The sequence below is a fragment of the Aethalodelphis obliquidens genome, unplaced genomic scaffold, assembly GCF_003676395.1.
Source record: "Aethalodelphis obliquidens isolate GAN/ISIS:26980383/991018 unplaced genomic scaffold, ASM367639v1 scaffold7, whole genome shotgun sequence".
Lineage (NCBI taxonomy): Eukaryota > Metazoa > Chordata > Mammalia > Artiodactyla > Delphinidae > Aethalodelphis > Aethalodelphis obliquidens.
The window spans coordinates 47,115,220-47,138,384 of record NW_020837951.1 but is presented as its reverse complement, the minus strand read 5'-3'; the positions used below and the strand labels follow the sequence as shown (position 1 = coordinate 47,138,384).

Genomic DNA, 23,165 nt, shown 5'->3' with positions numbered 1-23,165 from the left:
TGAAAATGTTCTGTATTTGATCTGGGTGGTAGACATGTGTTTATGCAAATGTAAAATGGTACTGAGCTGTACATCTTAGATTTGTACATTTTACTGAATAATACCTTCAGGGATTATATGTTTTCATTACCCTCTTCATTAGGGATAAATCAGTGGGAATGTTTTGCAAGCACTTCTGTATGAATTAGGTTTTTACTGAATTGTGTAAAGGGAGTGACATTATTCAGTTTCTACTGTACTCCAGACATATTGATTTCAATTTTTTTTCTAAATCATTCTGGTAGAAAAGCGAAAGTTAAGTTGGCAAAGGTGAAACTGGAAGCAGAGAGAAAGTTAGGAAAGTGTTGTATTAGCTCTGTCAAGAGATGATAAAACCTGGAACCAGGGCAGAAGCAGGAGGGATGAAAAAGGGGAAATGAATGAGAGAAATGCTAAGAATTAAGTGTTCACTATCTTAATGCTAATGGTCTTGAGTCAAGGAATACCTTAGTCCTAACTCTCTCTACTATAGCACTCCACTTAACACCCTTTAAAAGAATTATCTCTTTATATTCTCTCTCACTAGATTGTTATCTCCTTGAGTGAAGAAATGCCAACTTGTTATCTCCAGCTTCTAGTAGGATGCCTGGGACATAATGGGTGTTTGATAAATGTTTGACAAATGAATGAGATATCTTTGGTGGAAGTAAAGAATCTCAGAGTAGTATGGCGGTAAGAGGTTGTGAGAAGGATAAGGGACATTGAGTGACAAGGATGAGCAATGTGGTTGCATGGACTCTTCTTGGGCTGCTGTAGACTGAGGTCCAAGATGCTGGTTAAGGCTTGAGGAGATGAGCAAACTGATTTTTTCTAGGGGTTGTTTTTCTGTCTCATAAGGTAGTTCTCCCCTGGCAGTAAGAAGGAAGAAGTAGCTGGTCTCTAGGATGCAACATTCTGAATGAAATCCTAGAATCCAAGCTAGCTCCAAGTCCAGAGTTTTTAAGGTTGGATAGGCTGGAGCACCTTGGGAGAGCTCTATCCAGGCAAATCAGGACAGGATTGTCTGCCTCCCTGGATGGTCACCTCTGTGGTAATACAAAGACACTTAATGACCTTAAATAATTCACTTCATCGTCCTGAGCCTTGATCTCCTCATCTCTGTAACTAGGGGATAGATTATAGTGTTCTGTGGTTCTACTGGTTCAAAAACTTGGTAACTCCATTTTAGTCCTCCATGTAGAGAGCAGAAGGAGGAACTCTAAAACTACAACTTAGGTAAAACCTCCTTAGTAGCAGGAAAGGACACTTTGTATTCTATGAACCTTGATTTCTCACCATAGTAAGAGGAGTGTATATGCATATAAGGGGGCTGGTACCTGTCACCATGGACACATAGATACAGACACTGCAGAGTACCACTAGTGAGTCACATTTAAGGTGCTCTCCTCTGTTTTCTGGTAGATTTTGTGATGAAGAGAAATGTGAAGGTGCATGATTTTACATTATGCCCAGGAGGGTAAAATCAGGGTTAAAAAGTGCTCTAATACTTGTGAAGATGATTTACCTGTGGAGCCATTGTCATCCTAATCTCTGCTAAGGACTAATGTGGAATTATATTACTTTGAAGCTAGAAAACATTACCAACAACCTGCTTAGGGACAGAAACATTTTTATTCCCATTTGGGGAAATTCAGAGAGATTACAAGATTTCCTTAACATGACACATTGAGTAAATGAAGATCTGGGACAAAAAACAACCAAGCGTCCTCATGCTTCATGAGGTTGCTTCCTAAAATACAAATAGAGTCTGAACTTCCTGTATGGGTGACAGAGATGTTACAGTAGTAAATGAATGTTATAATTTATATGCAATAATAACTAGAATTTATAGCAGTTTAAGATTCTAAACCAAACTTTAGATATTGCCATTTATTCCTTTATTCAGTAATTACTTATTGATCTCCTACTATGCATCAGATACTGAATAGTTAAAGCAAAAGAAAAAAAAAGATAAACAGTAGCTTGCCCTCATGCAGCTTGTATTCTGTTGAGAGAGAGAGAAAATCAGAAAGTAAATGTACATACATATAAACAAATTAAATAATATCAAATAATGATAAATACTATAAGAAAATAAAATAGGGAAATGTGATAGAGAATGATGACAGATAAGAACTATCTATCAGAGTCCCATCAAGTGTTATGGGTTGAATTGTTTTCTTCCAAAATTTCTAAGAAATCCTACCCCTGTACCTCAGAATGTGACCTTATTTGGCAATAGGGTCATTGTAGATGTAATTAGTTAAATCACATCATTAGAGTAATTCCTAATTCAATACGACATGAAGGAGAAATTTGGACACAGAGACACACAGGGAGAACATCATGTGAAGATGAAGGCAAGATTGGGATGATGATTTTATAAGCCAAGGAATGCCAACGATTGCCAGCAAACCATCATTAGCTAGGGGAGAGGCATAGGACAGATTCTCCCTCACAGCTCTCAGAAGGAGCCAACCCCATCCACACCTTGGTCTTGGACATCTAGCTTCCAGAACTGTGATATAACAGTTTATGAATAATAACTTTCTGTTGTGTAAGCCACCCAGTTTGTGGTACTTTGTTATGGCAACCCTATCCGACTATTACATCAGGAAATGGATGGCACACTCAAGGTAAAAGGAATTTTAATGAAGGAAAACCAGCAATGGATGATGAAACACCCCAGACCCCAAAATAGGAAGTGACTATAACTCCTGAGCCTGAAGGGATGAAGGGAAGGAGCCATTAGTGGAAACTCATGGGAAGTGATAGCTATAGAACTTAGGTAAAAAAAAATGGCCACCACCACCAACCAACAACTCAGCATGGGGAGAATCAGGGAAATACCCAGATCTTTCTTTCCTTCTGCCCTTCTGTTTCCCGCCATTGCTTCCCATTGGCAAAACCCAATAGAAAGAGAGAGCAAAGAGGCCTGGTTGATGTATTCTACGAAGGTCAGCTTTCTGAGGGACAGGTGAGAATGGAGAAGAGTAGACAGGATATCTGGAGAAGCAAATGAGGACTATTTAGGAGGGGTTAGAGAAGGTCTTTTTTGAGGATATGACATTTGAGCTGAAAACTCAATGAAGCAGTGATCATAGGGAAGTATGTTCCTGCAGAGTGAACAGTAGGTGTAAGGACCCTGAGGTGGGAATGAACTAAGTAATTTGAGAAACAAGAAGGAGATCCAGAGTGCTCTTAGTGTGGTGAATGCAGGGGAGCATGTACTTGGTGAGCTGAGAGCTGGGCAATTGTTGGAACTTTTAGGACCTCATAAGGTGTCAAGAAGAAGGTTAGACCTGTATTGTAATTGTAATGGGAAATAAACAGAGAATTTTAAATTATTGAGATGTGATGTGATTTGCATTTTGAAAGGATCACTTTAAATGTTTTGTGGAGCCTGGTTTTAGGAGGTTGAGTGTAGAAGCAGGGTGCTTGCTTAGGAGGTGATAGCAGTACCCAAATGAGACATCATGGTGGCTTGGACAGAGGTGGTAGAAAAGAAGGTGGAGCAAAGGAGACAGATTGAGGGTCTATGTTGAAAATAGGGAAGGCAGGACTTGTACTTCAATTTATGTGGGAAGAAAGGAAAAATGAGGAATTAAAGTTGATGTCTCGGTATTTTGGCTTGAGCAATTCAGTGTTTCATATTTACCGAGATAAGGAAATAAGGGGAAGAGCAGATTTGAGAGGAAAACTATGAGTTCTGATTGGGATACATTAAGTTTTAAATATCCTATAAACTTCCAAGTAAAGATTTAAAGTAGCAGCTGGCAATGAATCTCAAGCTCAGGAGAGAAGTTAGGGCTGGAAATATAAATTAGATGTGTTATTTGAAGCATATATATGAAATTGGCTAGAACTGCCTACTGCAAGATTATACATAGAGAAGAGAGGTCTTTTTCTGGCAATGTGGAAAGCTAGAGATTCTAAAACTCATGCCTGCTGCGTGACATCTAAAAATACTCAACAACAATAAAAAAAAACTCTTTTGAAATAATCAAATGAGCCCTTTAAGAAACTAATGAAAATTCTCCAAGGTTAGGAATAAAGAAGAACAGGAGAACCTGGAGGTAAATGTTGTGGACTGAATATTTGTGTCCTCCCAAAATTCATATTGAATTTGGAGGCTTAGCTCCCAATGTGGGTATATTTGGAGGTGAGGCCTTTGAGGAAGTAATTAAGGTTAAATGAGGTCATAAGCATGCTACCCTGATCTGAGAGGATTAGTGTCTTTGTAAAAAGACATTGGAGACCTCCAGCTTCCACCTCCTTCCTCAGTGTGAAGACACAGGGAGAAGGTGGCCGTCTGCAATCCAGGAAAAGGGTCCTCAGCAGAAATCAAATCTGCTAGAACATTGATCTTGGACTTTTAGCCTCTAGAACTGTGAGAAAATAAATTGTTGTTTAAGCCACTCAATCTGTAATGTTTTGTTATGGCAGCCTGTGCAGACTAAGACAATAAATGAACCCTGAATCCTTTGCATATATTGAAGCCACTGGATATGGGTGGCCTAGAGGCTTGGAACACAAGGGATATTGGAGACAAAGTCTTGGGTCAGTGCAGGACATAGATTTTATTGGAAACCACCTTATATAAATCCAGGACATAGAAAGAGCTATGCCCTTAGGTAAAGGATGAACTAGAAAAGGAAAGCTCCTGTCTCAGAAGCAGACAGCAATATTGGGCATGGTACTGAATGGAGATTAAAGAAAAGAACTGTCTCCTCCTAACAATCTCTTTCATATTTGGCTGAATTTATATTATTTTCGTGGTCCTAAGAACTACAGGCTAAAGATTGTAGTTTAAAGTAGATACTGGTGTCCTCAGGCACAGAGCAAAATCAGCACAAATTCTCCTTAGAGGACTTTTTCTTTGTTTTAGGCCTCAGAGAATTCCCACAAAGTTCAAGCAAATTTAAAACACATGAGAAAACAAGCTACTTTGAACAAAGGTAGCAGAACCAATAAGCAGAATTAGAATTGTAAGATATTCAAATCTGGAATTACTGGATGCAGAATACAGAAAAGTATGTTATTGCTTAACAAAATAAAAGGAGGAAATAAAATCTGACAAAGAAATAAAAGACTACCAAATTGAGCAAATAGATTGGAAAAAAAGCAAATTGAATTTCCAGGAATAAAACATACACTCTTTAATTAAATATTTAGTGTCATGTAAGAGACACTAGTGGTAGGGTTTACTGACGTGAACAAAATAAACAAAAATATTTGACCTCATACAGCTTACCCTCTAGGTGAGGAAATATATAAAATTTAAAACATAGTGGAAGGGTTCAAGAGAAGACAATTCAAGCTTAAGAAACAATTAGTGAAATGGAAAATAAATCTAAAGAAGTAACATAGAATTCTGCCTAGAAATACAAAGGTATGAAAAATGTGACAGAGGGATTAAGTGATAGAGAGGATAAGTAAGAAGGCATAAAAGACAGTAAAGTTACAAAAGGAGATAATAGAATATATGAAAACCAATTTTCAAAAGTTAATTGTTGATAATTTGTTAAAGGTCATGATTTTTCGGGTTCATATTACAAAAGTAAGATGTTAAAAGTGGCCTGAGACAAGAATATACAGTGGAGAAAAGACAGCCTCTTCAATAAGTGGTGCTGGGAAAACTGGACAGCTACATGTAACAGAATGAAATTAGAACACTCCCTAACACCATACACAAAAATAAACTCAAAATGGATTAAAGACTTAAATGTAAGGCCAGACACTATAAAACTCTTAGAGGAAAACATAGGCAGAACACTCTATGACATAAATCACAGCAAGATCCTTTTTGACCCACCTCCTAGAGAAATGTAAATAAAAAAAAAATAAACAAATGGGACCTAATAAAACTTAAAGCTTTTGCACAGCAAAGGAAAACATAAACAAGACAAATAGACAACCCTCAGAATGGGAGAAAATATTTGCAAATGAAGCAACTGACAAAGGATTAATCTCCAAAATTTACAAGCAGCTCAGTATCAAAAGAACAAACAACCTAATTCAAAATTGGGCAGAAGACCTAAATAGACATTTCTCAAAGAAGATATAGAGATTGCCAACAAACACATGAAAGGATGGTCCACATCACTAATCATTAGAGAAATGCAAATCAAAACTACAATGAGGTATCACCTCATACCAGTCAGAATGGCCATCATCAAAAAATCTACAAACAATAAATGCTGGAGAGGGTGTGGAGAAAAGGGAACCCTCTTGCATTGTTGGTGGGAATGTAAGTTGATACAGCCACTATGGAGAACAGTATGGAGGTTCCTTAAAAAACTAAAAATAGAACTACCATACGACCCAGCAATCCCACTACTGGTCATACACCCTGAGAAAACCATAATTCAAAAAAAGTCATGTACCACAATGTTCATTGCCGCTCTATTTACAATAGCCAGGACATAGAAGCAACCTAAGTGTCCATCAACAGATGAATGGATAAAGATGTGGCACATATATACAGTGGAATATTACTCAGCCATAAAAAGAAATGAAATTGAGTTATTTGTAGTGAGGTGGATGGACCTAGAGTCTGTCATACAGAGTGAAGTAGTCCAGCCACACCAGTCAGAATGGCCATCATCAAAAAGTCTACAAATAACAAATGCTGGAGAGGGTGTGGAGAAAAGGAAACCCTCCTACACTGTTGGTGGGAATGTAAATTGGTGCAGCCAGTATGGAGAACAGTACAGTATGGAGGTTCCTTAAAAAACTAAAAATGGAGTTTTTTAGTTTAGTTGTATGATCCTGCAATCCCACTCCTGGGCATATATCTGGAGAAAACTCTAATTCAAAAAGATACATGCCTCCTAATGTTCATAGCAGCATTATTTACAATAGCCAAGACATGGAAGCAATCTAAATGTCCATCAACAGATGAATGGGTAAAGAAGATGTGGTGTACTGTATATATACAATGGAATATTATTCAGCCATAAAATATAATGAAATAATGCCGTTTCCAGCAACATGGATGGACCTAGAGGTTATCATACTAAGTGAAGTAAGTCAGACAAAGACAAATATCATATGATATCACTTATGTGTGGAATCTAAAATATGATACAAATGAACCTATCTACAAACAGAAACAGACTCGCATAGAAAACAAACATGGTTGCCAAAGGAGAAAGGGAGGAGCGATAAATTAGGAAGTTGGGATTAATAGATACACACTACTATATATCAAATAGGTACAATATATCAAATAGGACCTATATGTAAAATAAATAAACAACAAGGATCTCTATGGCACAGGGAACTATATTCAATATTTTGTAATAACCTGTAATGGAAAAGAATCTGAAAGAATACACCTGAAACATAGTAAAATCAACTATACTTCAATTTAAAAAGCTCTTAAAAAGAACAACTAAAAGTACTAATAAAACTGACAAACTCCTAATAAAATTATTCAAGAAAAATTAGAATGCAAAAATTAAACAATTATTCGACTGACTGTGGATTTCTTATCAGAAAAACACAAAAGGCCAGAAGATAGTGGAACGATATAATTAAAGTACTAAGAGAAAAGAATTGTCAACCCTGAATTCTACATCCAGCAAAAGGAAATGTCTTTTAGGAATGTAGGCAAAATGAAGACGTTCTCAGGTGAAGAAAAAGCAAGAGAATTGTCACCAGGATACTTATTCTAGAAGAAATTCTGAAATTCTGAGTTCTTCAGACTGGAGGGGAAATGATACCTGGGAGAAACTTAGAACATCAAGATTAAAGGAAGAACAACAGAAATAGCGAATATCTGCGTAAACAGTATCGACTATTTTTCTTTTCTTAAGTTCTTTTAAAAATTTTTTTTATTTTTTATACAGCAGGTTCTTACTAGTTATCTATTTTATACATATTGTTGTATATATGTCAATCCCAATCTCCCAGTTCATCCCACTACCACCCCTTTCCCTGCTTTCCCCCCTTAAGTTCTTTTTTTTTTTTTTTGCGGTACGCGGGCCTCTCACTGTTGTGGCCTCTCCCGTCGTGGAGCGCAGGCTCCAGATGCGCAGGCTCAGCGGCCATGGCTCACGGGCGCAGCCGCTCCGTGACATGTGGGATCTTCCTGGACCGGGGCACGAACCCATGTCCCCTGCATCGGCAGGCGGACTCTCAACCACTGTGCCACCAGGGAAGCCCCCCCGCTTAAGTTCTTTAAATACATGCGACAGTTGAGCAAAAAGTATTTAACGTTGTCCGGTAGAGTTTTCAACATAGTACAAATGGTGACTATAATACAAAGGAGGAAGAGTGAAGGGTTCCATAAGGTTGGAAGGCTTTTACATTTTATTTGAGGTGGCGAAATATTAGCTCTAAGTAGATCAAGAAAGGTTTGTATATTATAATCATGACAGCAACTACTAAAACAATAACACCAAGAGGTATAGCCTCCTGGTAATCCTAGAACAAATAGAAAATCAGCAAGGATATAGACCTGGATTTCTTTCAAGTGCACATGGAACATTGCTTTTTTTTAAGAGGTGAAATCATTTGCTGGTTGTTTATTTTTTGGTACAACCAGAAAATAGTGGGATATTGAATATGGGAAGCTTTGATTGTCTTGGGTGTCAGGTTAACATTCCACAGATGGAGGGTAGCTTTTATATCCTATAATACAAAGCATACTAAATGGCAGTTTGGAGTCAGTTGTGCATTTAATGTCTTAAACACTTTAAATTACTTCTCTTCCCATGTTGTTTTTGGTAGAATAGTTTCCTATAGCAAACCACGCACCCCTTGATCTTAGCTCTCCTGGGCAGAATTTTGTGCACTCTGTAACATCTTTGGTTGTGGTAGTCCAGTTCTTCTAGTAACTGTTAATGTGCTGTGAACGATTGACAATTTGAGTATGTAGTGTATGTGATATTAAATTGTGAATTAGTGGGACTTACGATGTAACAGCATATCAATATTTGAAGATATTGGTACTTGATATCCTGTGAAGGAAAATTTGCCCCCACATTTTAAGCTGGAAAGTCACTGGAATAACTGTTCAGAAAAGAATCACAACTACATGATTTTTTAGGTTTTTGGTACGTATGTTGAGAATTGTGTACAAATTGAAATGTCTGTGTACTGATCCTCAAAACAACCAATAAAATCTCAATTATGAAAGAAAAAAATCATAATTAGATACCAGTATATACTATAGAATGGCTAAAATAAAATAAAAAGAAACCCAACAATACCAAGTAATGGCTAGGATACAGATCACCTGGAATTCTCATTCTTTGTGGGAATACAAATTGGCAGTGTCTTGGAAAAACAGTTTGGCAGTTTTTTATAATAATAAACATACACTTAGCATATGACCTAGCAATCTCACTCCTACATATTTACCCAAGAGAATGAAAATGTATGTTCACACAAAAACCTGTACATGAATGTTTATGACAGTTTTACTCATAGTTCCCTCACAATGGAAGCAATCCAGGTGTCCTTCAATTGGTGAATGGGTAAGCAAACTGCAGTACCTCCATGCAATGGAATACTACTCAACAATAAAAAGTAATGAACTACTGATATACAAACAACATAAATAGATCTCGGTTGCATTATTCTGAATGAAAGAAATCATACCTATAAGGCTGCATATTCTTTGATACCATTTAAGTGGCATCTGGAAAAGGCAAGACTATAGTGGTTGCCAGGGATTGAGTTGGAGGGGAGGGACTGACTACAGAAAGATAGCAAGAAGAAATTTTGGGGGGTGATCAAACTGTTCTGTACTTGTTTGTGGTTGTAGTTACAAGACTATGCATTTTTGAATTTTAGTGGATATAAATTTTAAAATTAATGGGAAAAAAATCCCTGAGTGTTGGCAGGGAGAGATACTGGGAGTTACAAGAAACAATAAAGGGGGGGTATTGTAATTTATTATTTATACTGGGGGATCAGGGAAGACTCTGAGGAAGTGGTTTAAGCTGAGCTGTGAAGGATGTGGAGAGGAGTTGGCTAGGAGAGAGGTAAGGGAAGAGAAGGTTACAGGCAGAGGAAATAGCTTATAGAAATGCTTGGCAAGGCAAGAGAGGACTCTGGTTCTTAAAAGCTGAGAGAAAGCCAGTGTGGTTGTAGCCCAGAGCACTAGGGCAAGAGTGATGAGAGGTGGGATTTAAGAGAGAAGGCCTTATGGGCCATTTAAGGATTTTGGCTTCTATCTGAAAACAATGGGATTTTGCTAGCAATTAGGAATAGCTTGATTAGATTAAGAATTGTGCTTTAAAAATAGGGCTGCATGTTGGAGAACAAATTGGAGAGGAGAGAAAGTAGCAGTTGGAAGATCTGCTTGGTGAAGTGACAGTTCTAGCATAGAAGAAAAAATGGTCTGGGACATAATCCTTTCATAGACTGTATGTAATTCACACCCTCCTTCTGGGAAAAATTAGCACGTCTAATAAATAGTTATGACAGTTTCTAATGAATTTTGATGAAATGAAGAGTTGTTCTGGTTAACTATTGACCCATACAGTTGACTATCAGCTGACTCTCAGTCAGGGATCTACTGACTTACAACCAGACTTATTCTTCCTTTCTGTATCTAATCCATTCTCTTTTCCTAGAAAATTTCCCTGCTAGAAATAGATATTTTAATTGACCTAAAAAGAGCATTTTTTTCTTGCATGCATGCAAGATTATAATAAAATGTTGACACATGTTTATTTTAAAAAAAGATTTTAGCAGAGTTTCTGGGTATAAGATCAATGTTCCAATATTAACTTCTTTACTGAATATCATCAATAAACCACTAACAAACATAAATTCTAAATAAAAGATGCCATTTCCAATAGCAATTGGAGGAATTTGGGAATAAGTACAACAAAAGTACATGTATACAATGGAATATTACTCAGCCATAAAAAAGAACAAAATAATGCCATTTGTAGCAACATGGATGGACCTAGAGGTTGTCATATTGAGTGAAGTAAGTCAGACAGAAAGACAAATGTCTGATATCGTTTATATGTGGAATCTAAATAAAAGGGTACAAATAAACTTATTTACAAAACAGAAGTAGAGTCACGGATGTAGGAAACAAACTTAGGGTTACCAGGGGATAATGTGGGGGAAGGGATAAGCTGGGAGATTAGAACTGACATATACTCATTACTATATATAAAATAGATAACTAATAAGGACCTGCTGTAAAGTATAGGGAACTCTACTCAATACTCTGTAATGGCCTATATGGGAAAAGAATCTAAAAAAAACCAGAGTGGATATATGTATAGGTATAACTGATTCACTTTGCTGTACACCTGAAACTAACACAGCATTGTAAATCAACCATACTCCAATAAAAATTAAAAAAGAAAAAAGAGAACAAACTACTATACATAAAATAAATAAGCTACAAGAATATATTATATAGCACAGGGAAATATAGCCATTATTTTATAATAACTTTAAATGAAGTATAATCTATAAAAATATTGAATCACTATGTTATATATCTGAAACTAATATATTATAAACTATAATTCAATTAAAAAAAGATATGCAAGGTCATTCTGAAGAAATTATAAAACTTTATTGAAAGTATGTGGCTGTACTAGGACAGCCGTATCAAATTACCACAAATTGGTAGATTAAAACAACAGAAATTTATTCTCTCACAGTTCTTTATGACAAAAATCCAAAATCAAGATGTTGGCAGGGCTGCAGTCCTTTTGAAAGCTTTAGGGGAGAATCCTTCCTTGCCTTTTCCAGCTTTTGGTAGCTCCAGGTGTTCCTTGGCTTGTGGCTGCATAAATCTTATTTCTGCCTCTACCTTCACAAGGCCTGTCTTCTGTGTCTTGTCTTCTCTTCTGTATCTTATGACACTTGCTATTAGAGTTAAGGTCCACTTGGATGGTAGCATCTTGAGATCTTTATATCTGCAAAGACCCTTTTTTTTTTTTTTTTCAAATAAGGTCACATTCACAGGTTCAAGGGGTTAATACATGGACATATCTTTGGGGGGCCATCATTCAAAAATAAAGAACCAAATAAATGGAGGGACGTACCATGTTCAAAATAATGAGGATGACTATTATAATGATGTCAGTTTTTGCCAAATTGATCTTGCCAAGTTGATTCAATGTTACTGTATCTCCAAAGGTTTTTTCAATGGAACTTAACTAATTGATTCTAAAAAGGACAAATAGCCAGGATACTTTTTAAAAAAACTGGGCTAAGAGATGTGATCAACTAGAGATAAAGATTTATTTGAAAACTGTACTAAAAAAGATCACATAGCATTGACACAAAGATAAACAAACTGACCAATGAAACAAATTAACCTATATATATATAACCTACAAATATATTGAAACCTGATAGATGTGGCAGTGCGATCTGTGGGGAAGGAATGATTTTTTAGGAGATGTTCCTGGAGCAATAGGTTATCCACACTGAAAAAACTGAAATCAGATCCCTACCTCACACGATATCCAAACATGAATTCCAGATGTATTAAAGCCCTACATGTAAAAGCCAAAACTTTAACAGTATTTGAAGAAAATACAGAAAATTATGACAGTCGAGCAGGAAATGACTTATTAAGCAAGAAACAAAAGTACTAACAATAAAAGATAAAAATAATAAATTTTACTACATTAAAATTAAGATTTTTTTGTAACTGAAAAGATATCATAAAGAGAGTAAAAAGATATGCTGATTGTCCTTTATATGCCCCCATAACTTGCTGTATATTACACTACTATATACCCCCATCCTCACCTCCTTTACCTTCCACTTTCAGGGGGCTTCTTGTCAATATCTCCTGTCCAAGGAGAGTTCCATCTCCTCAAAAAATGTCCTGCTGGTCATTCTTAATCACTTCCTTTTGGAGTTCTTAGATTGTTTCCATACCTTTTGCTATTTGTAAAAATGCTGTGAAGAAAAAAAGTAAAAAAGATATGCTGAAAACTTAGAGAAGACATTGGATACATACAACAAAAGATAGATATCCAGAATATGTAAAGAATTTCTGAAAAAACTAAAAGACCAACAAAATATTCATATATATTCTATCTACATGTATTACTATATCTATTAAATTATATTCTAATATAAAATTGGGCAAAATGCATAAGCAGGCATTCTAAAGAGGAAATGTGAACGAAAAAACTTGCTCAATCTCATTATTAATTATGGAAATACAAATGAAAACATTAATGAAGTACCACATTACACCCACTAGATTAGCAAAAATTTATAAGTTTTAAAACATTGTATTCTGCTAGGCCTGAGAAGCAACAGAAACTGTTGTTGGTGGTAGTGGATATTGGTACAAGCATTTTGGATCGCAATATGGCATTACCTAGTAAATTCCAACTTGTGCACACCATATGACTCAGAGATTCTCTTCCCAGGAGTAGATTCTGGGGCTTAGAGAACCTCTCAGCCTGTAGACAGCAGGCATGTATAAGAATGTTCACAGAAGCAAGGTTTGTAATGACAAGTAACTGGAATCAACCCACACATCCATCAGTAGGAAAATGGATGAATAAAGATGTAGTCATAGGGTAGAACACCAGAGAACCACGAGGACGGGTGAACTACAGCTGCTCATCTAAGCACGAAGGACTGTATGAGACTTAATATTAAATGAAGAAAAAAGAATGACTTAGAGGAATATATTAATGTTTTATTTAAAAAACTGTGGTCAGTATTTTCTTCTGTTTTTCACCTGTCGTAATTGGCCTCAGCACTGTGTGAGGAAAGAAGTTTTTGAGGCCTGCTTTGGACAGTAGAAAGGGCCAAACTAGAAGAAAGGAAAATAGACATAGGATCTTGGATGATTTAAGACAATGGGTGAGAAAATGCTGATTACAAGATCTACACAATGAAGACACGGAAGCAGAAGGGGAGAAGGTATTCAGCATCTGGAGGTTGGTTCCTCACGGGCATGACTGTGGACCATGTTACTTCTGGTTGGTCTTCTGCTGGGCTGGGCCTGGAATGACCATTGAAGTGTCTGTCTCTGGCACCTTGGTTGCCAGGCTGAGTAGCCAATATCTCGTAATAACTATAAATGGAGTATAACCTTTAAAAATTGTGAATCATTGTCATACACCTGAAACTTACATTGCACATCACCTATACCTTAATAAAATACTTTTTTAATATTTTAAAATAAATAAATGAAATATCAAATTTATGGTAAATTTTGTATGTGAATTTTGCAAATCTGGTAATTTTGTGTATTTTGCCTTTTAAAAATATTTTCTTGTTCAGTCTTTCTAGTAGTTTGTCTATATATATGATTGGTCTTTTTACAATCTAGCCTCTAGGTTAATTTATCAAATATTTTCAAATTCTCCAGTATATGAATATTTCATATTTATCTCTTTTAAATTCATTCTTTTGGTTTGATTATATATATATTGGATCTCTTGGATTTATACTCCACAGCTCTTATCTTTTGTTTATCTCTTTTATTGCTTTTTCATTTTTTCCCCAAGTTCTGGGAGGATTGCTTGGGGCTTAGATTCCAATTCACTGATTTGCTTGAAACTTGACAAACCAGGTTTTCTATTTTCTCAGTCTTTTCTGATTTCATATTTTTTCCTTTTTAATTACTGCTTATTCTGATGTTCAATATGCAAAATCCCCTTCAACCAATCAGAGAATTTCCAAATTTTCATACAGAAATATTTAATCTCATTATTCAGATTTCACCCAGATTAATACATTTTTTGACTTGTGCTACCTTTTCCTCTTTTCAGTTATTTACTGAATTGAAGAGGGAGGTCAGAGTTTGTCCAGTATTGTTGGTCTAAGTGCTTTTAGAGCTTATGTGGGTTTGAAGTTCCAGACCAACTAAGCCTAAGATTAGCTGGGGCAGCAACCCCATTCTTTCTCTGGCAGAATTGCCTTTATTTGGAGAGATCTGTAGCAGCCTTTTAATTTTTTTCCGAGCATGGCAGTCCATTTGCAGTGTAAGATATTTGAAAGGACCCCAAGATCTCTGCTCCTTGTGGCTATGGCATGTAGTGCACTCCCCAGAGCTACAGGCTGATTCACATTTGCCCCTTACAAGGTCACTGATGACTATTGTTGACTCCAGCCCTTGCTACTACAATGAAGGACATAGTCAGATTTTGTCAGAATTAATTTTCATTTAATTTCCAGACTTCAAAGAAACCTGGGGTGATAGGTCTTGTCTTTGTGGTATTTAGCAAAGATTCCATCATTTCTTAATTACCAGCATTGCTGTGTTTCCTATTTATGATAGCTATAGGTTATTTCAGTAGAAAACTTGGATGGAATATAAGGCAGTTAAATGTATCCTCAAGTCACCATTTTTAGCTGAAAGCCATCTCTGCCTTTCTGAAATCTGGGACAGCTACCAAATCAACACCCCCACGTACTAGTAATGGCTGGCAGAGTAGGGAATTGGGGGCAGAAGATTTATGCCCTATATTTATTACATTTCTCAGTCATCACCTACAAGCAGATGTCTTCTACAAGAACATCAATTCGGTGGCCAAGAGTATCTTGGAAAGAGGAAGCCAAGATATTTTCCATAATGCTTCATCTTCCAGTGTTTTTGATATCTCAAAGTCACCAGATCAATTAAATGTTCAGTAATGGCCATCTGCTTTCTGCATTCTGCAATCCCATCTGTTGCTGCTGTCAGGGTCCTTCAGGATCACAGGTAGATATCTTTCTAACATCTCTGTTTTACCCCCTACAAACCGTTTCTTGTTAATAAGATTTACCTTAAGGTGGATGGAAATTTAAATAATTCCTTCCACATGTAAATTTTCTTCTTTTAAATTTAGATTGTCAGCATCCCATTGCACACGCCCACCAACTAGACAGGAATTTTGACAAGCATGCCCAGGTTTTAATAGTGACATCAAGTTTCCTTTTAAAATTCTAGACACACATACTTGGCTTATCATTTTATATTTAGGTTTTATGTCCCATATAATTTTGTTCCTCAGGTACTGGCCAGATTTCCTCTTATTTTCAACTAATTACTGTGTAGTAGGCAGTGCTCAAATTCAGTGAGTTAGGAGCAAAACTTTTGGAAGCTTAGCATTTGGCCAAAGCCTTGAAACTTCAGCAAGAAGAATGCCAAGACTTCAGTTATTTCTGGGAAGTACATGCGAGATAGGACACTTGAGCAGAGAAGCCTGTTAAGGGCTGAGGTTTGATACAAGCGCTACTTTGGGGACTTAGCAGGAAAGCCTAGATGGAGTGACACTTAATGTGAGTGAACCCAGTCTTATTCATAAGAAGATTGCCAGGGGCTATTTTTTTTTTAACATCTTTATTGGAGTATAATTGCTTTACAATGGTGTGTTAGTTTCTGCTTTATAACAGGGTGAATCAGTTATATATATACATATGTTCCCATATCTCTTCCCTCTTGCATCTCCCTCCCTCCCTCCCTCCCTATCCCACCCATCTAGGTGGTCACAAAGCACCGAGCTGATCTCCCTGTGCTCTGTGGCTGCTTCCCACTAGCTATCTATTTTATGTTTGGTAGTGTATATATGTCCATGCCACTCTCTCGCTTTGTCACAGCTTACCCTTCCCGCCAGGGGCTATTTTACTGCTAACACGTATGAACAAAATCGGAAGCCTTCTAAATCTGTAGGTGACTAAACAAATTTGACAAGAGTAATAGAGTGCTACTGATGCTACAGTACAAGTGGTTATTACCATTCAATAAACATTTATTGAGTGACTACTGTATTCCAGTCACTGTGCCAAAAGCAAAGTCTACCAAGATGCTTAAGACCTGCCCACCAAAAACCTGATCATTTGGGGATAAGATTATATTAAAAAGAGCAGCCTATAGAATTCTGTGATTCAACCAGTTGTGTTTCATCTAACTCCTTACTGATGTTTTCAAATGTTTGATTTTAGAAAATTTGAAACATATACAAAAGGAGAGAAAACAGTGTAATGAACCTGGTGTATTCATTGCTCAGCTTCAAAAATTATTAATACACAGTCAAGCTTTTTTTATCTAGATTCCCTCAACTCTTTCCTCATTGAGATTATTTTGGAATATATCCTGAACATCATATAATTTCCTCTGTAAATATTTCAGTCTGTATTTCTAGAAAATAAGGACTCTTTTAACATACCCACAATACCATTATCATTCACATGTAAACAAATTTATAATAATTTATTAGTATCATCACATAAAAAGTTCCCATTGAACTGATTGCTTGCCCTATTTTAAAAAACTTTTTTTTTGTTTTTTTAATAATAACTTTCTTTTTAATTGGGGTATAGTTGCTTTACAGTGTTGCATTAGTTTCTGCTGTACAATGAAGTGAATCAGCTGTATGTATACATATATCCCCTCCCTCTTGGACCTCCCTCCCTCCCCCCCTCCATCCTACCCATCTAGGTCACCGCATAGCAGCAAGCTGAGCTCCTTGTGCTACACAGAAGGTTCCTACTAGCTATCTCTTTTACACATGGTAGTGTATATATGTCAATCCCAATCTCTCAATTCATTCCACCCTTCCCCCCTCCCCCCATTTCCACCTGTCTGTTCTCTACATCTGCATCTCTATTCCGACCCTACAAATAGGTTCATCTCTATCATTTTTCTAGGTTCCATGTATATGCGTTAATATACGACATTTGTTTTTCTCTTTCTGACTTATTTCACTCTATATGACAGACTCTAGGTCCAACCACGTCTCTACAAATGACCCGACTTTGTTCTTTTTTATGGCTGAGTAATATTCCATTATCTATCTATCTATCTATCTATCTATATATATATATGTACCACATCTTCTTAATCCATTCATCTGTTGATGGACATTTAGGTTGCTTCCATGTCCTGGCTATTGTAAACAGTGCTGCAATGAACATTGGGGTGCATGTATCTTTTTGAATTATGGTTTTCTCAGGGTATATGACCAGTAGTGGGATTGCTGGGTCGTATGGTAGTTCTATTTTTAGTTTTTTAAGGAATCTCCATACTGTTCTCCATAGTGGCTGTATCAACTTACATTCCCACCAACAATGCAAGAGGGTTCCCTTTTATCTACACCCTCTCCAGCATTTATTGTTTGTAGATTTTTTGTTGATGGCCATTCTGACTGGTGTGAGGTGATACCTCATTGTAGTTTTGATTTGCATTTCTCTAATGATTAGTGATGTTGAGCAGCTTTTCATGTGCTTCTTGGCCATCTGTATGTCTTCTTTGGAGAAATGTCTATTTAGGTCTTCCACCCATTTTTTGATTGGGTTGTTTATTTTTTTGATATTGAGCTGCATGTGCTGTTTGTATATTTTTGAGATTAATCCCTTGTCAGTTGTTTTGTTTGCAAATATTTTCTCCCATTCTGAGGGTTGTCTTTTCGTCTTGTTTATCGTTTTCTTTGTTGTGCAAAAGCTTTTGAGTTTCATTAGGTCCCATTTGTTTGTTTTTGTTTTTATTTCCATTACTCTAGGAGGTGGGTCAAAAAAGATCTTGCTGTGATTTATGTCAACGAGTGTTCTTCCTATGCTTTCCTCTGAGAGTTTTGGAGTGTCCAGTCTTACATTTAGGTCCCTAATCCATTTTGAGTTTATTTTTGTGTATGGAGGTAGGGAGTGTTCTAATTTCATTCTGTTACATGTAGCTGTCCAGTTTTCCCAGCACCACTTATTGAAGAGACTGTCTTTTCTCCATTGTATGTTCTTGCCTCCTTTGTCATAGATTAGGTGACCATATGTGCATGGATCTATCTCTGGGCTTTGTATCCTGCTCCATTGATCTGTATTTCTGTTTTTGTGCCAGGACCATACTCTCTGATTACTGTAGCTTTGTAGTATAGTCTGAAGTCAGGGAGCCTGATTCCTCCAGCTCTGTTTTTCTTTCTCAAGATTGCTTTGGCTATATGGGGTCTTTTATGTTTCCATATAAACTGTAAATTTTTTTGTTCTAATTCTGTGAAAAATGCCATTGGTAATTTGATAGGGATTGCATTGAATCTGTAGGTTGCTTTAGGTAGTATAGTCATTTTCACAATATTGATTCTTCTAGTCTAAGAAAATGATATATTTCTCCATCTGTATCATTTTTGATTTCTTTCATCAGTGTCTTATAGTTTTCTGCATACAGGTCTTTTGTCTTCTTAGGTAGGTTTATTCCTAGGTATTTTATTCTTTTTGTTGCAGTGATAAATGGGATTGCTTCCTTAATTTCTCTTTCTGATCTTTCGTTGTTAGTGTATAGGAATGCAAGAGATTTCTGTGCATTAATTTTGTATCCTGCTACTTTACCAAATTCATTGATTAGCTGTAATAGTTTTCTGGTGGCATCTTTAGGATTCTCTATGTATAGTATCATCTGCAAATAGTGACAGTTTTACTTCATTTTTTCCAGTTTGGATTCCTTTTATTTCTTTTTCTTCTCTGATTGCCATGTCTAGGACTTCTAAAACTGTGTTGAATTACAGTGGTGAGAGTGGACATCCTTGTCTTGTTCCTGATCTTAGAGGAAATGCTCTCAGTTTTTCACCTTTGAGAATGATGTTTGCTGTGGGTTTGTCATATGTGGCCTTTATTATGTTGAGGTACATTCCCTCTATGCCCGCTTTCTGGAGAGTTTTTATCATAAGTGAGTGTTGAATTTTGCCAAAAGCTTTTCTGCATCTATTGAGATGATCATATAGTAAAAAACTTTTTTTTTTTTGAATCACTATCCAAATAAGGTCCATAGTTCGCCAATGATTGATTGTATTGAAGTTTCTTTTAATCTATGGTGTCTTCCTACATTTTTCTTTTTTTCTTGAATTTTTTTTTTATCTTATAGTTTCCCACAGTCTGCATTTTATTAATTGCATCCCCATGGTATTTTAAAGTATTTCTTTATATGCTGCATTTTATATAAATTGGCAGTTAGATTAAGAAGAGGCTTGATATATTTCAGGTTAGAGTTCTTTTTTTTTTTTAAACTTTTTTTTTTTTAAGAAGATGTTGGGGGTAGGAGTTTATTAATTAATTAATTTATTTTTGCTGTGTTGGGTCTTCGTTTCTGTGCGAGGGCTTTCTCTAGTTGCGGCGAGCGGGGGCCCCTCTTCATCGCAGTGCGCGGGCCTCTCACTATCGCGGCCTTTCTTGTTGTGGAGCACAGGCTCCAGACAGGCAGGCTCAGTAGTTGTGGCTCACAGGCCTAGTTGCTCTGTGGCATGTGGGATCCTCCCAGACCAGGGCTCGAACCCATGTCCCCTGCATTGGCAGGCAGATTCTCAACCACTGCGCCACCAGGGAAGCCCTAGAGTTCTTTTTTTTTTTTTTTTTGACACTACTTCATTCATGGTGTGTTTTCCTTCATGAGGAAAACAATGTCCTAGTGTCTTTCTTTTTGTGACTTTCATTAGAGGTTACAGAATGGTGATACAACAATTCTATCATTCCTTTTTCATTTACTTTTTGAAATACTTCTGTAAACAGAAACTTCCCCTCATCAACTATTTGGTTTTCCTGTAATACAGACTCGATAGGAAGGGCAGGAAGGGCTTGATTCTGTCCCTTTATTTATCAGATTTCAAAACAATGAGACATTCCCCTGGCATCTTCCAAAGGATACCAAGTAGTTTGGGTTTAGTATAATTATAAACTCACAGTTTTAAACATATATAAAGTATTTCAATCCATTGAAGTTATTATGCTTATTGATGCTCAAATAACCTATTTTAGCCCAGCAGAACTTGTTTAGATTGAGTCCTGAGTCCTTTTGACACCACCCTGGTGGTCTTCAATAGCTTCCTTGCTTTTTAGAAGAACAAGATTTCCTAGCATGTATTTTACACTTCCTGTCCTAGACCCAAAGAGCCCTGGTTGTTTAAGAGGGAAATGATATTTAGAGATTATAATCTGGACACTAGGGGTGCTCATTGCTACTGAGTTGGTCATTGGTTCTTTGCCTTTACAGTGATTAGAGTTAGGGAATATGTTTGTTTGTTTTTTTTGTTTAGGTAAAAGACATCATGAATTCATACTTATCCTTTCAAGGCCAAGTTATGACTTGGTTTTTACTTAACCTTATCAATTATACATCTGTATCTCCTGGCAGTTCTCTATGATACTAGCCTAATTAGATGTTTTATTTTTCCCATACAGTACACACAGCAATCTCAGAGAGCAATTCTAACACTACCACCTCCAATATGATTACTGAAAATGGTTGAAAAAAATTTTTTGCAGCTGTTTTTGTCCTTAAAATACATCACTAATGTATCCCTTAGGAATATACATTTCTTGTGTTTTAAAATCCTTTGTTATAATTTCTCTCTTTGAGATTATTCTCCCAACTACGAATTGTTAAAGAGGAAACCACAGGCTCAAGATGACATCACTTGTACTAAAAAGCCTGTTATACCAGACCTAGATTTAATACCTCACATATTGCTGTTTGGACCTTCACCAGAAATGTAATCTTAATCAGCCAGTCTGGAATTTTCTGGTCAGCACCAGTGAGGTAATCTGTCATATGGGCCCCTCCATCGCTTAAAAGAAGAAGTAATTTGCATGGTAGACTTCCTCCTTCCCCCGCAAAATGTAACTTGGCCTGAAACAATATTTTCTTTTCTTTTGCTAACAGCTTCCTTGCCCCATCCTCCTCCTGCCTACAACATCTTCTATTTTGTACAACCCCTTGGGGTGCCTTTTTATTTATTAGGTGGGATGCTACCCAATTCATGAATCCTTGAATAAAGCCAATTAGATGTTCAAATTTACTCAGTTGTTTTTAAACTATATATAGCCAGATTCATTTTTTCATATTACTTTCAAATTCAGAGCTTGTTTTTATTATTTAATTTTGTTTGCATTTTAAGTAAAATATCTACATGGTTCTAAAGCCAAACCTACAAAAACAAGGCATATTTAGAGAAGTCTTCTATTCTTGTCCCCTCTACCATGTTCCCTTCCTCCTCCTATAAAAAGCCATTTAAAAAAATGGTTTATCTTTTCATTATTTTAAAGTATATAATTAAATAAATGCATCTATAATAATTATTCATTTGGACCTTTGAACCCAGCCCAGCTACAAATGAATACCGTTGACTCAAAAACCCACATGAAGCAAAAGAACTGCCTGTGGGGCCCTACCCAAATCTCTGTCCCAAAGAATTATGAGAAATGATAAATTATTGTTTTAAGTAAATATGTTTTGGATGGTTTGTTATACGGCAATGAATAGATGATACTACAATATATCCTATAGTTCATGCTATAATAGTGTATAGAATATTAATATTTACTTTTAATGTGTATCAGAAAATAGGTTTTTATTTCCTTTGAGAGTGTGAAAGGAAAATCAAAATGGAGTTAGTACTGCTAAGAGAGCTCTTTAAAATGGAGGCAGGAGGCCATTGTGATTTATGCACATCTCAGCCCAGTTGGGATCTAAACTTTGACCACTTATTGTCTTAATGCAGACATCCAGAACATCTGCACAATATTCCAAAAACTGAAGATACTTATTGGACCCATATTGTAAAATAACTAGTGACAGCCTATCCCTGCAGGACAAATATTTCTTTCAATTTTACCCAAGTGGCAATTCTTAAAACCCCAAATAAAACTTTTTGTTTTTTGCAGCCTAAATACTGATTATTGTTTGACAGGAGTAACAGGTAGGCTGAAAAATCATCGTTAATTAGGGCTTCCCTGGTGGCGCAGTGGTTAAGAGTCCACCTGCCGATGCAGGGGACGCGGGTTCCTGCCCCGGTCCGGGAAGATCCCACATGCTGCGGAGTGGCTGGGCCCGTGAGCCATGGCCGCTGAGCCTGCGCGTCCGGAGCCCGTGCTCCGCAACGGGAGAGGCCACAACAGTGAGAGGCCCGCGTACCGCAAAAAAAAAAAAAAAAAAAAAAATCGTTAATTAATATTAATACCATCATTAGGCTGACATTGGAGGGATTTGCCCGACAATCAACTTGCTTACAAAGATACACTCAATGGAGAAATGGCATGAAAATACACCATTTTGTGGTGTTAGGGAGGAAAATAAATTTCCCTCTACCGTTCTGAGTCTTTGGCTGAGACCCCCTGTAATAAAAGACAGATTAAAAAGAGAAAAACAAGCAGAAGTTTAATAACACGTGTACTTCCTGTATACATGGGAGAAATCCAGGAAAACTGATTAACTCCTCGAAATG

At 36.6% G+C, this 23,165-nt stretch overlaps 1 long non-coding RNA gene across 1 annotated transcript; it reads left to right on the top strand.

Moving 5' to 3' along the window:
- Positions 1–22,378, top strand: LOC113620242 (uncharacterized). The gene is made up of 3 exons (XR_003432702.1): positions 1–12; positions 2,122–2,127; positions 22,309–22,378. It is a non-coding gene; the product is annotated as an uncharacterized LOC113620242 (long non-coding RNA).
- Positions 22,379–23,165: the final 787 nt, after the last annotated feature.